The sequence below is a fragment of the Labeo rohita genome, chromosome 19, assembly GCF_022985175.1.
Source record: "Labeo rohita strain BAU-BD-2019 chromosome 19, IGBB_LRoh.1.0, whole genome shotgun sequence".
Classification (NCBI taxonomy): Eukaryota; Metazoa; Chordata; class Actinopteri; order Cypriniformes; family Cyprinidae; genus Labeo; species Labeo rohita.
In genome coordinates this window covers 3,794,907-3,812,477 of record NC_066887.1, presented here as the reverse complement: position 1 = coordinate 3,812,477, position 17,571 = coordinate 3,794,907, and positions in this window count along the sequence as shown.

The window sequence follows — 17,571 nt, the reverse complement described above, 5'->3', positions numbered from 1 at the left end:
AACCCAAACTTTTGAATGATAGTGAATCACAGTTTACCACAAAATAAGACGCAATTGTTTGCTAGAAATTCAATAAAAAAGTAATATTATAAAAAATGTTTACAATTCAAAACTGTTTTCCATTCGAATATATTCTAAAAAAAAAAAAAAATGAAATGTTATAATCATCTTTACTGTCACTTTTGATCAATTTAATGCATCACTGTTGAATAAAAATAGCAGTTTCCTAAAAAAAAAACTTACTTAGTCTAAACTTTTGAATGATAGTGAATCAAAGTTTCCACAAAAATATGAAAAACTGTTTGCTAGGAATACAATAAAACAGTAATATTATAAAAAAATATTACAATTTAAAATGTTTTCCATTTGAATATATTCTAAAAAAAAAAAAAAAAAAAAAAAAAATGTAACGTTATAAACATCTTTACTTTTGATCAATTTAATGCATCACTGCTAAATAAAAATAGCAGTTTCTTAAAAAACTTACTTAGTCTAAACTTTTGAATGATAGTGAATCAAAGTTTCCACAAAATATGACGCAACTGTTTGCTAGAAATACAATAAAACAGTAATATTATAAAAAAATTACAATTTAAAATGTTTTCCATTTGATATTCTAAAATTAAAAAAATAAATCGTAACATTATAAATATCTTTACTGTCACTTTTGATCAATTTAATGCATCACTGCTGAATAAAAATAGCAGTTTCCTAAAAAAACTTACTTAGTCTAAACTTTTGAATAATAGTGAGTCGCAGTTTCCACAAAATATGACGCAACTGTTTGCTAGAAATACAATAAAACAGTAATATTATAAAAAATTGTTACAATTTAAAACTGTTTTTCATCTGATTATATTCTAAAAAAAATTAAAAATTGTAACGTTATAAATGTCTTTACTGTCACTTTGATCAGTTTAATGCATCACTGCTGAATAGATGTAGCAATTTAACAGTTTCCACAAAAATATGATGCAACTGTTTGTTTGAAATACAATAAAACAGCAATATTGTGAAAAATTATTACTTTTTTAATACTTTTTTAATACTAATTAATACTTTTATATTATTTCTTTCGCAACATTATAAACATTTTTACTGTCACTTTTGATCAATTTAATACATCACTGCTGAATAAAAATAGCAGTTTCCTAAAAAAAACTTACTTAGCCTAAACTTTTGAATGATAGTGAATCACAGTTTCCACAAAAATATGACACAACTGTTTTCAACATTTGTAATAAATAGAAATGTTTTTGTTTGTTTGTTTAAGCAGCAAATCAGCATATTAGAATGATTTCTGAAGGATCATGTGACACTGAAGACTGGAGTAATGATGCTGGAAACTCTGCTTTGATCACAGCAATAAATTACTTTTTTTTTTTTTTTAAGTAGTCAAGAAGAAAATAGTTATTTTAAAATGTGATATATTTTTTTAACAGTATTACTGTTTTTTTTTATAAATCAAATAAATGCAGCCTTGGTGAGTATGAGTTTTATTTTTGTTCCCCAAAAACAATGAAAATCTCGACTGATAGAAGTTTAATCATATTAATTATAAAAATACCACAGTATTAAGATCACTATACCATAGTATGCAAGGGAGTGGCACTCCTGTTATTTGATCAAAGGCAAATTAGCTTTGAATTTATAAATTTGGCACCGTTTATTTGTTTGTTTTATTTGTTCTGCTTGTATCCATGAAACATGTTATGTAATCATGTTATGATTATGATTCAACATGTATTTCTGTGAAATTTAACCTTTCACAGTAACTATTTACAATAAATATTTTAATAATTATCTTTTCAAATAATTTCCAAATGTCAGATGAGCCAGGGTTAAAGTGGAAAGACCCAGAAGACAATACTGCAACTAATGTATTATAACAGAGACCGATACACCCGTTCTGTTGAACAAAGGCTGTGACCGCGGGGTCTCGCTGTCATTATAGTCAGAGGGGTCACTGCATTCAGACGCCCCAGTATTGTTGAGCTCAGACATCAGAGGTTGAAAAACCAACATCTGTCTCTATTCAAACGGTCCACGTGCCCCTTAGTGAAGCTCACAGTGAGTGACAGATGTCGTGTCACACACGCATGCCCAGCCACGGGGTTAAATCCGTTAGGAAACAAACAGATGGTTTGGGATTTTTGGTTCTCAGTGTCCAAAAGCTGCTGGAGTTTGTACTTTTTCATTATGTAACTTTTTAGCCGCACAAATCAATCCTCAGAGTACACTGTGTAATGTTCATAGTGACCACCACTGTCATTCACTGTTCTGAGTGCTCGCATTCACTATGTGCTTTCTGTAGTATTTAGAAGAAAAACAATATACTTATATAATTCAGCATAAATCAAAGCAAATGACTTTCTGCAGCGTTGCCACTAAATGCTAAACGACACCAATACTGACTTTCACACAGTAAATAATGAAATGGTTTAGGTTTATTTTATTTATTCTTTTACTTTGTTGTTTGTTAACATTTTTTTTTTTTCATTTAGCAAATGCTTTTATCAAATGCCACTTAAAAATTAGGATTAATTATTTAATATATATTTTTTTTTCTAATTAAATTTAGGCAATAACATAAGAAGTGTATATATATATATATTATTATTATTATTATTATTATTATTATTATTATTTATTTATTTTTTTATTTATTTATTTATTTATTTCTCAGCAGCAGTGCTCACAGAAGAGTGCTGAGCTTTCAGCTGTTTCTAAATGTTTCTGCCAGGCAAGGAACTGTGAAAGAACATGTTTTAAGATATGTTTTTCATATAAAAACATCTGAAAAGTAGCAAAACTAAAATGAGACATGCAACATGACTTTTTATCTGGAAAAAAAAGAGAAACAAACCAATCTTTCTACTGCTGGAGAATTATTATTTGTTAATCATAACTTATTTGTTAATTGAAGGGGTAAATTAGTTTTAAAACCCTTAAATAGTGAAACCCTAGAGTGATGGACAACAAACACAAGTGACACTAAACTGACTAGACACTTAAATTCACCATGAAATCAAAACTTAGTTTTCCTATTTTTAAATGAAATATTGCGGGGTTTAATATAAATGATTTATCTGTGCACATCATTATTATTATTATTATTTTTTTTAATTCAGGTGCATAAAATTAATCAAATACATCTCTTCTCTCATGACATGTGTACTGGCGGGAGTGCTGGCTAAGAGTTTCTATCCCAACTGTTTCACCAATAGTAGGATTAAATCATCTTTACCAACTCTTTTGTTTTATCTAGTTCAGCAAAATGATTAAAACTTTATTCAAGTCATTCTCTTATTTTGTTCATTTAAAAACACAAATGAGTAGTTCCTGTCCCAAGTGTTTCATTTATTTGTCATGTGACCAAATTGTTAATGAACGAGCCATCACTATTTTACTCACATATGTCATCCTGGACCACAAAACTTAAGTAGCACGCGCATATTTGTAACAATAGCCAAAAATACATTGTATGGGTTAAAATTATCGATTTTTCATTTCAATTTTTCTGCCAAAATCATTAGGATATTAAGAAAAGATCATGTTCCATAAAGATATTTTGTACATTTCCCACTGTAAATATATCAAAACTTAATTTTTGATTAGTAATATGCATTGAACTTCATTTGGACAAATTTAAAGGTGATTTTTTTCAATATTATGATTTTTTGCACCCTCAGATTCCTGATTTTCAAATAGTTGTTTCGGTCAAATATTGTCATATCCATAACAAATCTTACATCAAAGGAAAGCTTACTTATTCAGCTTTCAGATGATGTATAAATCATCTCTTTTTATTTTTATTTTTTTTAAATGCCCCTTCTGACTGGTTTTGTGGTCCAGTATCACATATATACATGTCACAATAGAGGAGAAATTGCTATCAATGATCTCAACTTAAAATCACACACACACAGACCACACAGAAAAACAAGCTATACTAACTTAGTCGTTCAGCTATTTGAGAGCACAGACCTTTCTTTGAAAACATTCATGACCTTCACTTGTGCGTGGAAGAGTAGAGGTTGCTTTGTCAGTCGTCAAGTGTGGGTTTCTGACAGTGTTAATCAGTGCTGATACTGTTACAGAAAACTGAATTTAACAAATCACCTATTGTAACCAGAATTGGCCTGTTTTCACCTTTACAAACATGTCTGAAATAATCAGTTCAGACAATCTGCTTATAACTGTTCCTGTTTTTTTAGTCAAACTTTATTCACTGTAATTCTTTGTTTCTTATATTTTTTCACAGTTTGACGCGACGAGAATATTTTTTGTACACAAAGAAAAAAAAAAACGTTTTTATTCAGTCGCTTTTTGTAACTTCATAAAATCCTGATTGAACCACTGATGGTAGATGGACTGTTTTGACGATGTCTTTAATACTTTTCTGGGTCTTGACAGTGGTATTTACCTGGGAGTCAATGGGACAGTCACAAACCTTTTCATCCAAAACATCTTAAATTGTTTTCTGAAGATGAACCAAGCTTTTACGGGTTTGGAACGACATGGGGGTAAGTGATCAATGACAAAATGTTCATTTTGGGGTGGAGTAACCCTTTAAACAGTTTATCTGCAGCTTTGGTATTTTTAAAATGTGATATATCAATCACTGTCTGTTTAAAATGCACAAAGAGTAAAAACATGTACAAGTGTAATATGTACAGAGCCCAAAGGGACACAGTGATAGGAAAAATAGATATGAGGCAAAATGGTTTTAATGCTCTTGCATTCACACGCAAAAGTTTTGCATTCATGTAAGAAACTTTGCATTTGCTCCCAGAAATATTATTACTGTGAATAATTTTGCTTGCAAGAGAATGCAAAGGCATTAAAATATACCATTTCCTCCCATCTTCCTTTAAGTTCTCTGCGAATATGAGAGATGGTATTTCACATTTCATTTGAACGCTGGTTATATTTGACAAAAAAAAAAAAAAACAGATTAGTACAGGTTTTAATAAAAAAGAGGGGGAAAATAGTGAAGCAGTATTTAATTACACACTCACCATCACTTTTGATAAACCAGTTTTAAAATAAAATGTTCCATTAGACCCTATATCCTGTTTAGTAGCAACATATTATTATTAAATTAATTTAAACATTGAGGGCATATCAAGTTTTTGTCATTACCTGCCAATTAAGGCAATGCAGCATTTCTTTAAATTGTAGGGTTTTATCTCGTTTGCTCACTAGATGGTAGCATTGTTGTGCTGTCTGCTTGACTGTTTGTTGACTATCTCTTCATTATTGTCTAAAAATGTTCTACCAATATCCAACCAGTTTCTTTACTTAAAGCAAAGACATGTCTGATAAAGACAATCTCAGAGACACCTGACAGCTTTACAAAAGAGACATGATATTTGCACATATCACTTTCAAATCAACAAGGACCTTTTCAGTGTTACTCGATAATGTTAAAATGCTTTTCAAACACGTCCAGAGCGTTACAGCTGGTTTGTTCCAAAATGCCACCCAGATCTTCTTTAAAAGACATTTTACATATCACTAAATCTGTCAAGAATCAAAACTGGATTTGATCTAATCATCAGTAAGCTGGTCCGTCCATACAGGAGGAAGAAAAAAGTAATTTCCTCTTATTGCATGAAGGTTTTAGTTTATCTTTGTAGAAGTCAATGTAGACAATTAATCAATTAATTCATTTTTTGAAGTTTAAAAATTAAAACTCTAAAAAACTCTAAAGTTCTAAATAAAAAGAACACTCTTTTGATTACAATATTTTAAAGCTTAATATTTAGATATTTAAGATATATAATTTAAATAATAATACATGTAAAAAAGCACTTTTAGGAGAAGGCTCCAACTGAAAGCATTTTCAAAAACATTAAATGTTGCATCACCATAATCCGTCATTATTCTCCAACCTTTCTTTTAACAAAATGAGCATGTGTCACCCGAAAGTTGGATGTCAGTAAGGGGCTCAGAACTCTACATATCAGTGTCTTCCTCTGTTAAGATCAGTGGTGCTATCAGAGCGGTTCAGCGCACTCTCAGTGCTGGTAAACCCTGGAGAGAAAAGCTTAAGACACAGCCCTCGATAAGAGACTGTTGACTCCATAAAATGTCACCCCAGTCATATCTCAGTGCTCAGATGAAGGGTCTTTAGAGGAAGGTTAAAAATAGTAACCCTGCCATACAATAAGAAGGTAAGCAGAAATGGAGAGGGAGGAAGAGAATGGATGACTTAGAAGAACAGAAAGATACATTAAACATCAGCAAGTGACCCTGAACTCAGTGTGAACCGTCTGTCTGAATTTACAGCTCAAAATACTTGCAGAAAATTATCAGTATCATGTATTACAAGTCTATATTTTAAGAGTAACACGCTATTCTTCTCTCTCTAAACAGAAAACTTACAATAATGCTTTTTTTTTTTAAACATTTCCTGAAGAAAACATCCAATTACAATTACTTTGACAATGCTATAGGATGTTCTATTCAGCTAACAGGATATATAAATATATAAATGTTAGGACAAAATGTTGTTAAAGTAATGTTTATGAAATGTAACTTTATTCATGCTTGGTATAAATTCTCATTTGATGTTATTTGTACTTGAACATTTTTTCACATTTTTTGTAACATTTAAATAATTTTATAATCACTACAGGAACACTTAGAATATTAATATATTTTAAGTTTTAAGAATATCTTAACATTCTTAGAATATTAAAAAAAGACATTCCGATGACGTTTTATTTTGGGTGAAAATAAATGCTGTAAGAAATAATTTTTGCAGGCTAATCTTTTAGGCTAAATAATTTTACCACATCAAGAAAACTGGACATTTTAATGTCATAGAAACATTTCTAAACAGTTTTTATAACCTATATTTACCTGGGTGGATGGTTGCCAGGCCATTGATATGCGGTTTTTAAGGTGTAATGTTTTATTTAACAGCGGAAGTAAACTATTTTCTTAAAATGTGCGAGATTACCTATTCATTAGCGGCAGTACGCTAAATATACAACAAGAAGTGTGGTAAACGGTAAAACTATTTATACTATTTAATTCAGATTATGAGAGTATATTAAAATAATATGATAATAAATACCGGTTTGCTATTTAGAACAGGTAAAATAACTTGAAGCTAATGACACCGGAAGTCTTGCACATTCTCACACAAGCAAGTTATGGCTGCAAAAACGCACTGGATATTATGGGATTTTTTTCTTCAGTTTTATTTGACATCTTGTTTGACATCTTAGAAAAGTAGTAATACACCTCTTCTCTTCAAGCCACATGATTTGAGGTAGGCTATCTGTTCGTAAACCGCAAACAAACCGGAGTCATATAAGCAATAGGAATTGTGTTGCCTGCCTTAGCAAACAGCGCTAATTAAAAGTGCCTCCATATCCTTAAATTAACTCGATTTGTGCGAAGTAATAGCTCAGTGTCATCAGCTCAAATGGCCCAGTGTGCTGTGAGCAATCAGTACACAGCTGCCACGCGTCAGTTTGCTGAAGCGATAAACATCGTCCTCTCTGATGAAAGCTTGTCAACCCGGAGAGCGCCATTACGGCTGATGACTGACAAGTGCAGAATCTCGTACGATGCCATTTGGGATTTGCTTTTCCAGATGTTTGCCAACTTCTCCTTTCTCATTTTCAGCGGGATTGCGGGCAAATAGCGTACAAAGTGAGCGGGGCACCGCATTGTGGTCTCATACTGTAGTGCCAATCTCGACTGACTCTTTTGAAGTATTCATCAATTTTGACAACCATCTGCACAGATTACTGGTTTCTTTCCACACATGCACAATTAGAAGTTTGCTGTTGTTGTCTTCTGTTGCTCAGACTGGAGCAGCCCATTTTAGATGGTGCAGAATAACTCCCAGATTTGTTTATAAAGCAAGTACCATATGGATTAAAGCGAATGCATATGTGTGGCATATGGGCAAACTAATTAACTATTAAACATAAGTTTCTTTAGAAAGTTGAATCATTTAAAAGACACTTCTTAATCTCTTAAAGTTTGTGTGTTTGCATTTACCCAGAGGATTTTTTCTATTCCTCAGATGTGTTTAACCATCATCTTTGTTTCAGATGTTTTTTCTATAATTTATTGAGACTCTGGGAAGCAGGAGATTTAAGCAAAAAATATCAGTTGTATCCTATTGCTGACTTAGAGAAACAACTGATATATTCAAGAAATCTCATTTTTATTTTACTGTGATATTTGACAATCCAGACAATATTATTATAGCTCTGTGGCTGCTCTTTCAAAGCTCGGGAAAATTATAGGAGATCTGAGATTTTTTTGTCATTTGAATGCCAGCTTTTTTTTTTTTTACCTAAAAGCTTACAGATTTCTATAACCTCAAAATGATCAACATGGGCAAAACTTTGCTGAAAAAACCTGGTGTTCACAATTTACTACATGTCTTCTTTTTTCTGATTGATGTTTTAATTTGTAGTAGGTAAATATAAGTATAATTTTATAAATCCCCCTTCAGGTTGTGGTTTGCTTGTCTTTCTGCTGTGAAATCTGTATTAAATTTTATTAAGTAAATGTAAGAATAACAGTTAATATTTCATATTTCAAGATGAACACTTACTGGACCGAAGCAACTTATTTTTAACTGATTATCTATACATAATGTTTTAGAAAATTCATTTTCATATACGAATATCAAATTATCATCATGCTTCATCTTTCGATCATCACTGCAGTGCATTATATATTTTGACCCCACAATAAAAATTACAGGCTTGATTGTGAAACTAGCATTTAAATATCATCTTATTAAGATATATTAAAGATATGCATAGACAACTGATAATCATGTGCATTTATGTAAGTAGTCTCTTATACGGCTATAAAGATCTAATTGATTTACATAACAAGCCCACACTTAGATTTGCCTTTGAAAGTGTAAAAAAATCTGTTATATATGACCCTGGACCACAAAACCAGTCACAAGGGTCCATTTTTTGAAACTGAGATTTATACATCATCTGAAAGTTGAATAAGCTTTCCACTGATGCATTGTTTGTTAGTATAGGACAATATTTGACCAAGATAAAACTATTTGAAAATCTGGAATCTGAGGGTGCAAAAAAAAAAAAAGAAGTTCTTAGCAATGCATATTACTAATCAAAAATTATAAAAAAAAAAAAATCGAAAGTTTTCAAATAATTTACAGTATAGAAAATTTACAAAATATCTTCATGGTCATGATCTTTACCTAATATCCTAATGATTTTTGGCATAAAAGAAAAATTGATAATTTTAAACCCATACAATGTATTTTTGGCTATTGCTACAAATATATACGATTGGTTTGGTGGTCCAGGGTCACATATGTCAGCTTTTATAAGGTTAAATTTCATTTGGGCAATAAAATATCCCCAAATTAGCAAATTGTTAACGTAAGACTAGTACTGAGCTAAAATCATCATAGCAGCTAGACTTTTGATTGCAGACTTTAGCATCTTGGCAACAGTTCGAGACGTAATCAAGATCTCTTTCAAAACTTTAGAGGAGACACATGTGAGATTACCAAGGTGTTTTACTATGGAGAAAAAGCCTGTGACACTTAATCAAAAGTCTCAGTTTGATCACTATTTTATCTCAGTGCTATTTAGAGGAAACCAATGAGGTACAGAAAAGATCTTATGTTATTTGGGAACCTGAAATAGCGAGCATAGTATGGTGCAAATGTGATAGTTCAGAATAAATGCACAAAAATGGTCTTGCAGTGCTGTTCAGATACCCGGCTCACTTCTTCCTTTGTCGTGCCTGTCAATTAAAACATCAAGTGGCGTGCGCGCATGCTGCGCGATGATAATCTTCCACAAATAATGAGGACAGGCAACGAAACTACCATACACAAATGGCTGCAAGTATCTAATCAATGTCTCACAGGGATGAGAATTGGGTTTTTTTCTTCTTCTCTTCCTATTTTATTTTTCTCTCCCCTCCTCCAGTAAATACAAATTGCTTATGCATCAGAATAGTCATTATCTCAGCTGCCAAGGTGCGTCGAGTCTCAGAAACACGTGCGTTTTCCTGCAGTCTCCAGATCACAGGGATAGGCTAAAGTAGCACGGCTATTACAGCGGAATACAGGCCCGGTGTCATTCTAATTATTCCCTATCTGCAGATATGCAAGCACTATAATCTGTTTGGGTGAAATAGCCATTTCTGATCAGCGGTGCCGCGTCGAGCTGTTTAGGAATTCACCGCGTTTTTGATCTAATCACAACATCAAAATATTCATGACACACAATGATATCTCTCCGAGGCAGGCTGACAGCCATTAACGGGGAAACATGGGTAATTTATTAACACTTATCTAGACCTGAAAAGGCCTTTCACTCCGCTCACCACAGAGAGAAGAGTAAAATAGTTTTATGTGATACCAAATGATTTATAACGGTCAGTCGTTATTTGCAAAAGGGATTTAATTAAAACGTGCCTTCCCAATTTTGGCCTGGAGGAAGTTTCCTAGAAAGAGAAAAACAGTTGTTTGAATTTCTTTTGCTGTATTGTAAGCATTGTAAATAACATTCACCACTTTGGTTAAATCGTATGGAAACAAGGTGCGATAAGCGGCCGGACAGCCATGCTTTGCTACAATGGACTTCGGGATTTCTTCGTTAAGTGCTACTGCTAACTTTTTCTGATGGTCAGGGTTGCCAGGTCTGCAAAAAACAAAACAGCCCAATTGCAAATCAAAACTAGCCCATTCATTTTTTTCTGTAGTTTTCCGTGTTCCCAGATCACTTTAACTCACGGACGTCACAAATAATCAGTGGCACTAGTGTAAAAGTCTCCCAGTTCTGCTTTAAAACTGCAGACTTGGCAACCCTGAAGAAGGTGGATCTCTTTGTCTTCTCGCAACCGTTCAATTAACCCAATCACCCACCATCAGAGGCAGCTGCGAGCTCTGATTGCAGTCATGATAAACACAAAACAAATCAATACGAGCGTTGTAAAGGTTAAATGATGTTATGTTGTCTGTTGTAACGCCGCTGTGTTCTGGAGCAGTGAGCCACTGACTCGCTCTTGCCTCGGCAGACTTTTAATGCCCAAAAGTCTTTGTAGTTACATTCGACCCACCAGTAATTCATTCAAACCTTGGTTTATTTCATGTTTCTAATCCAAGAGCGCACATTCCGCTTGCTAATTAGCCCAAATTAGCCGATTCTCTCTCGCGCATCTTTCCTCAGAGAAAGGTTGTTTAGTCGATCCCACAAAAACACGACTTTGGTGTTGAAGTGAACGTTTTTCGACTCAAATCCTGTAAAGGGCCCGGCAATCTTTTCTTACAGGCATGCAGTCACTTTCAAAAACAATTAAGCCAATGACATCACTGTAATTACAGTAACTAATTACCCTCTCTAAATGAACAGCTTAGCACAGAAGGCACACGCGCACACAACACAAAAGTGGCTGCAGGAAAAGAGCGGCCGCTAAAACTTCTCTTCTGCTCACCTCTCAAGACCACACAAAGGAAGCTCTTGTTTTTGGCTCACGTACACGTCGTTCTGAAGGTACATCATAAATATTTGCACTCAGTTCTTATCAGCGAATTTGCATTAGTCTCTTATCAGTCCTCTTGCCGGGCTTAACTTGATAAGGAGGAAACGCATCGCACGCCCGCTATTAATGAACCTTCGCTTAGTCTGATGTCATTCTTTAGCCAAGACTTCATCAGCATCAAGGAGTTTGCATGTTAAAGAGCTTTCGGTCTTATTTTAGGAGAGACTGATAAAGAAAGCATCACTATATTGGTCAAACTTGGGGTTAGTGATTTGAACAAAGCCCTAATGTTAAAGTGTAAACTTTGCTGTCTATCCTTAACATTTGTGCTATGTACATGAATGATATATTGGATGATGTGGTTTGCTGACGAGAGGTGCAAAAGCAGATTTCACACCAGGATTCACAATGTTGACCAACAGTAATCAGATTGGTTTGAAAGTGACTTACATGTAAGCTGTGCTTTATACATGACAACAATATTGACAATAGACATTTAAAAATATGCTAGTGTAACTGCAACTTTGTTAATGATAAAATTGGCAAAGCACCCATTGACATAAAGGGATAGTTCACTCAAAAATGGAAATTCTGTCATCATTTACTCACCCTCATGTTGTTCCAAACCTGATTGGCTCTTTTCACATCTGCAGCCAATAAGCTTGCTGCTCAACATTCAAATACTTCAGTCAGTAGGGGTGGACGATATTGCAAATCTTGGTATCGATCCGATGCCGAGTAAATACAGGGCCAGTATCACCGATACTGATACCAATACAGACACTTTTCCCTTTTAAAAACATACATTTAAATGACCAATTACATTTAGAAAATTAACAGTAACTAATGTTGATATGAATAATATATTACATTCACCTTAAAGCTATGTGGATATTCTTTGCCTTTCTGGAAGGAGTTTGCAAGCAGAGGAGCCCAGAATATGAAAACAATGTGTAAAGTTTCATGTTAAGCATTTTCCTCCCATAGTTTTATAAGGAAAAACATAACGTGGCTTAATGCGTTAAAGGGGTCATCGGATGCCCATTTTCCACAAGTTGATATGATTCTTTAGGGCCTTAATCAAAAGTCTCTAATATACTTTGATTAATAATTCTCAATGGTTTTGTAAAACAACACCCTTTTTACCTTGTCAAAATGAGCTCTGCAAAAATCATCTCATTCTAAGGGATTGTTCCTTTAAATGCAAATGAGCTCTGCTCACCCCGCCCCTCTCTTCTCTCTGTGGAATGACAATCTTGTTTACTTTAGCCGCGTTTAGCCGCTGAACTTCCTAACTACCATGTTATAAGGAAAGGCGATCGCAAAGATTCATAAAAAACGCTTATACACACTTCTGCTGTAAGTGAAGCTGGATCATGAATGATTCGCGCGAACATAGACGGATATATGTATGTATGATATATTCACAAACAAATGTACATTAATCTACTGCATCTCCAGCTGCGCAGATGTCGGGAGTAAATGACGGATTACATCCAGCAACACAACACCTCAATCGCTTAATCTGAGATATTCTTGTCTAACTTACATCCCTGCTTCGGCATCGAAACAAGGAAAGTTACTGGACTGTGACAGCTGGTCTGAGGTAAGAGCTCATGTCAATCAACTATCGTGGGAGCGGCCTCTGTTGGTGTTACATCACACCGACAGGCATCTGAGAATAGCTCGATTTGAAAAAGGGAATATTATTTTTACAGATTAATTAAAAACCACTGCATGGATTTTTATCATTATAGGGTAGATTTGTACATACACTGCCAACACACATTAATGTTCAAACAACATGAAAAAGTGAACTTAGCATCCGATGACCCCTTTAAGAAAGTAATATTAAAAGGCTAAACTTAGTATACGGATGATGCACACTATGTAAAGCCAAGCAGCCCTGGATATGAATGCAAAGTGCATGCATGTAAAGTGTTTTCCTCTGATAGAAAACCATTATAAAGAAAACATTTAATGTTGCTTAATGGTTAAAGACAGTGATACTGTATAAAAAAGGCCAAATTCTGTACATTTAATGGGTGTGGCTAATTTTAATGTATTGTCTTAATTATAAAAATTGTTTGTGGACAGCAGTGATTTTTCTCATGATTTCCCTACCGTGCCTAATGAAGCGGAAGCTTCGCACATTCACAGAAAAAAGCTTACTTTTGCGTTAAAAAAATAAGGTGGATAAGTTATTGGTGTTGCCACAGTGGTGAATTTCTACCGTTTCATCTCTCACTATAGCCAAAATTTTCCACTTGCGCTTGGAGCAGCTGAATCATGTGATGGCATGACAACAAAACAGCATAGCAGGGGAGAAGCAGCAATGTTTGCATATGAGACGTGAAAAGAGCGGCATATACACAGACAGACATGTCTACTTTTTGTTGAATGTAGTGAGCAATGTATTAAATGTGGAAGAGAGAAAATGAACCTAAAGTATCAATCTCATCAGGCTAGTTTCGATCCGATACCAACAAAAAAAATGGTATTGATACTATGGATATTAGGATCGATCCGCCCACCCCTACAGTTTAGAAACCCTCCACCTTCCCCAGCTCCACCTGTATAGATCTGCTACAGGGTGATTTTGTGTATGTATGTGCAGCAGCAGTTTTTCCTACATGCTCACAGAATGAATGATTAATTGAATCATTTAAATCAAATAATTCATTCAGAATGGCAGATTCATTTATAAAAGAAACAAGTGACCAATCTTTATGATTCAATCATTGAATCATTGACTCACTCAATTGGTTAAAAAACAGATTTATTCAAGAACGGAACACCATACTGTTGTATAAAATTAAAGGGATAGTTAAACCAAAAATGAAAATTCTGTCATTAATTACTCACAATCTTGTCGTTCCCAACCCATAAGACCTTTATTCATCTTCAGAACACAAATTAAGATATTTTTTGATGAAATCCAAGAGCTTTCTGACCCTGCATAGACAGCAACACAACTGACATGTTTAAAGGGGTCATCGGATGCCCATTTTCCACAAGTTGATATGATTCTTTAGAGTCTTAATGAAAAGTCTATAATATACTTTGGTTAAAAATTCTCAATGGTTGTGTAAAACAACACCCTTTTTACCTTGTCAAAATCAGCTCTGCAAAAATCATCCCATTCTAAAGGGTTGTTCCTTTAAATGCAAATGAGCTCTGCTCGCCCCGCCCCTCTCTTCTCTCTGTGGAGTGACGAGCCTGTTTACTTTAGCTGCATTTAGCCGCGTTTAGCCGCTAAACTTGCTAACTAGCACATTATTAGGAAAGGCGATCACAAAGATTCATAAAAAAAAACACTTATACTTACTTCTGTTGTAAGTGAAGTTGGATCACGAATGATTTGCACGAACATAGATGCATTTATGTAGATCGGGAGCTGCATTCCCTTAATCTTAAACTTAATCCACTGCATCTTCAGCAGCTCAGATGTCGGGAGTAAATGACGACCACTATGTTCATTATTACATCCAGCAACACCTCAATCGCTCAATCAGAGGTATTTTTGTCTAACTTACATCCCTGCTCTGGCATCAAAACAATGGAGATCTGACTGTGACAGCTGATCTGAGGTAAGACGCTCATGTCAATCAACTATCGTGGGAGCGGCCTCTGTCTGTGTCTTTGAGAATGGCTTGATTTGAAAAAGTGGATATTATTTTTTACAGATTAATTAAAAACCACTGCATGAATTTTTTTTTTTATTATAGGGTATGTGTGCATACACTGCCAACACACATTATTGTGCAAACGACATGAAAAAGTGAACTTTGCGTCTGATGACCCCTTTAGGGCCCAGAAAGGTGGTAATAATATAATTAAAATAGTCCATGTCACATCAGTGGTACAAATGTAATATTATGAAGCTACAAGAAAACTTTTTGTGCACAAAGAAAAAAAAAAATTACTTCACTAAACAATTTCTTCTCTTCTGTGTCAGTCACATGGACTATTTTAATGATGTCCTTACTACTTTTCTGGGCCTTGAACATGTCAGTTGCATTGCTGTCAATGAAGGATCAAAAGCTCTCAAATTCATCAAAAATATAGTAATTAGTGTTCTGAAGATGAACAAAGGTCTTGTGGGTTTGGAATGACATGAGGGTAAATAAACGACAGACTATCCCTTTAAGATATGGACAGCTGTTGATTACCAAACCACTAGAAAATTATTTTAATTTGACAAACCGACCAACCAACCTTCCAACAAAAAATAAACAAAAATTGCTTTTAGAGTAATGCATTATTTGAATGTCTAAGGGGTGCAATGTTGCAAAGCATAACTATTTTTTGTTTGAGCGGTAAAGTTGTATAAAATGTCCTTTTGAGATGAGAATATTATTCTAAGTTCTGCACTTTTAAACTCTCATATAAAATTTAAGCACTACAGATTTTAACATCATCCAGTGCATTGCTGTAAACTCTTGTTTTGTGAAGCAGCCTGTGACAGATGCAGTCCATGAGCTGCAGATGGAGAGACTGATGGTCCAGTGGTGTTTGGGTTGTGAGTTGCTGCAGATGAAGTGTGTTCTGCATGTTTTGTCTGTGTCTCCTCATCTTTCTCTTTGCTGCTGATTTGAAAGAGCGGCCTCTCTTCACCTCACACTGTGAGATTCCCCCATCTGCTTCCCCTCCATTTCATCAGCGCTGCGATCGACGGCAGCCCTTCCCTCTATCACAGTCACCTCACCGCATGCCACGGATTTGAAGATTAGCTATTCCCATATTTTCCCTTTCAGTGTTTATCTCCTACAAGACACAGCCATACTGAAAAAGGGCAAAACCACAATGAGCCGCTCGCTTTCTCATGCCTCAAGGCCTTTTAATTACAAAACCAATGAATAAACCAAGGGGGAGGGGTGAGTGTTAAAATTAAAGAGAAAAATTCAATATGTTGTTTTTGCTTTCTTAAAAATATACTGTCTCTATGTACTTTTTAGTAGTACAAAACATGATTTATTTATGTTTAGGTATATATACAGTGACCCCAAAAATAAAAACACATGTCATTGCAGTAATATCAAACCAGGCATTTATTTTAAAGATGCATTAAAATTTTGTTACATTTTTGTTACATTTTAAATGATAAAACAACATAAATACTTCTCAAAGTGTACACAATGAATCTATATATGCTTTTATTTTAATGCAGGCCCCTTTTAAGATTTTCAGTCTTATAATATATCAATTAAATTATCAAACATTTCCAATTTGGTGGATGTTAAACTCATCTCTACAATATGTTACAGCACTTTACTTTAAGGTGTCCTTGTTACACATTACATGCACTTACTATTATAATAACAATTAATTATGCATAATTACATGCAAGTAACCCTAAGCCAAACCCTAATCCTAACCCTAACCATATAGTAAGTACATGTACTTAATAAATACTACTCAGTACTTAAATGTATACTTACATTGTAACAAGGACACCTTAAAATGTGTGTAACCCAGTTTAGCATTAATTGTTTTTGTCTGCTTTTGAAAATGAGTTTAAAATCACAAATGTCCCACATGCGATGAAAACGCCAGTTATATCAGCTGATTTCTTTGCATGGAGCAGGTGCCTCATGGGTGCGATCACATGACCAACCTGATACTCAGTTTATCTCCATAATTGCGTTAGATGTTTTGTCTACAATTGCATACGTTACTGAAAGGTTTTGATAAATGAACTGCAATACAGCAAAGAGTCAACAAATTTGAAGGACAGATTTCAAGCACATCGTCTCATGAAAATAAGTTTGTTGCCACATTTAAAATTTCATTAAAATTTTAATTTCATTAATCACATTATTTTCATTCATTGCAGTAAACTTAAAAACTAGGTTTGTTGCCACATTTAAAATTTCATTTATCTATTACTTTCTTTTACTTCATCAATGTTCTCAACCAATTTTAAAATAACTTTTAGGGGGCGTTTGCAACAAAATTTGTAACTAAAAAATGGAAAACATTTACATTAGGGTTGTGCCGATAGACGATAGTAATTATTTGGATCAGTATTCTAAAGTGAAGATCATGGTA